General features: G+C 45.6%; 1 long non-coding RNA gene across 2 annotated transcripts in view; it reads left to right on the forward strand.

Annotated features, from left to right (window-relative positions):
* Window positions 1–163: 163 nt before the first annotated feature.
* Window positions 164–1,852, forward strand: part of LOC118479086 — a 12,569-nt gene continuing 10,880 nt past the window's right edge. The window contains exon 1 of one of the 2 annotated variants that reach the window (XR_004859466.1): window positions 164–424. This is a non-coding gene — a long non-coding RNA (uncharacterized LOC118479086). The remainder of the gene's footprint in view (window positions 425–1,852) is intronic. The other variant, XR_004859467.1, reaches the window with a different exon arrangement.

Raw genomic sequence — 1,852 nt, forward strand, 5'->3', positions numbered from 1 at the left:
ATGTGACTCCCTTTTGTTGAGGATCTCATCGGCCTGCACTCAATGCTGCCTTAACCTTACTGCCCTCCTGGTGCAATGTGACCGTTACCCTACTGCTCGGTAGTCAGTAGTAATCTTCCATAAATCCACCGCCTCGTCCCTTTTCCTTCCTCACCCGACGGACTAGGAGTACTAGGACCACGAGATTTCCCCCAAGGTTAGCCCGTCCCGTCGGTCGCTATTTATAGTAGCGGCGAGGATTCCCGCACGGGTCCCCCCACTTTTTCTCTCACCAGCTGAGTGACGATCGAGAGCCTCGCTTGGGGAAGCAAGGAAGGAGAACGGCTGGCGGCTGGTGATTATATCTGCCTTGGTCGCCCTTGTTTCGGTTCAATACCGCTCGACGACTCCGATCGAGAGCAACGTCGTCAACTGCTGTGTGCGTGTGTGTGACCCTCGCAAGGAATTCTTTTCATATGTGTGTGTGTGTGCGTGGGTTTTTCTTTTTCTTTTTTTTTTCTTTCCTTCTTGTTAATTTTGTTTGGTTTTTGAATCACACGATGCGCGTCATTGTCGGGATTGACTTTGTCGTCACGAGTTTGTCTCGGCGAGTCTTTTGTGTATTATTATGTGGAGGTTTCTAAGTTGTGTGCATAGTGTTGCTGTTTTTCTTTCGTTTGACTGGGATTTATTTGCACTTTAAGTTTGACACCATTGCGTAGTGCTCTGGGGTTGTGTCGGAAATGTGTGAAATTGTTTTGGTTTTTCATCGTTCCTTGCAACGCTGCGGATCTTTGTGTGTGTGTTGTTGTTTTTTTTCCTGCTAGTTGGTTGAGTCTAGGCCCATAGCGTTCACTCGTGATAGTTTGTGGCGAGGGTAGGAGTGAGGGGGGTTAGTTGTTATGCCGAGGGATAGTAGATGTTGGGTTGAGGTGTAGATGTTAATCTTGGGGTGAGATAAGCTGAGGTCGAGACATATAGGCCTACCCTAGGATGAGGCTCTTGGTTGGGGTTTGATACTAGGCTGAGGGAAAGATGATAGGCTGGGGATTAGATGTTGGGTTAGATCTAGATCTACACGCCTAACGTCACTTATTGTGTCGATGTGTTTCTCTTCACTCCGCAGTCAAGCCACCGAAATGTGAAGATACGTCCTAAGTTGAACGCTAAATCCTCTGACACTACAACTGGAGAAATACTCAAAGATGTGTGATTTAGCCCCCATAAATGCCTAAATACAATGAAGCCAAATGTAATATAGGGGTTGGGGGGGGGGGGGAGTGTAGGGTTGAGAGGAAAGAAGACTTGGTTGAGTATTTGGGGCGTTGCTTTAATGAATGTCTCAGGTTTTGGGTGTCCCCGTTTTCGCCTTTGCGTGCTGTTGTCTCGATTTTGTGTGGGTGGTTGGGGGGCGCCACGGACAGGTTAGAACTACTTCTTTTCCTTCTGCTCCGTTGTTTCTGTCTGTCTGTCTTTCATGGGTTTTTTTCCTTCACTAAATGGCCGCCATTGTGTCAATATGCTTCTCGTTACTCAGACAAGCGGACTGGATTCTGTCTCCAAAATGTCCTAATTTTTCAGTTCGAAAATTGAGTTGGCTAGATTTTTGTGATAGTTCCTGTTTCTATGAGTTTTAAGACGTTTATGATGGTGGTGTCTTTTAATATTTGTGGTTATGTTTAAATGTAGAAAATGGAGAATGTGACGACTTCGAAGTATCAACAAATTCTACGTTGAACTTCTAACCAGTAACGTAAACTTACTGAGTCATCGGTGGGTACGTGGTATTCTATTTTTTTTCGTCAACAATTCTTCTCTGTTTTTGTCGGTCTATATCTGCTCTCTCTCTCTCTCTCTCTCTCTCTCTCTCTCT

Source organism: Aplysia californica, unplaced genomic scaffold (assembly GCF_000002075.1).
Source record: "Aplysia californica isolate F4 #8 unplaced genomic scaffold, AplCal3.0 scaffold02041, whole genome shotgun sequence".
In the NCBI taxonomy this organism is placed as follows: domain Eukaryota; kingdom Metazoa; phylum Mollusca; class Gastropoda; order Aplysiida; family Aplysiidae; genus Aplysia; species Aplysia californica.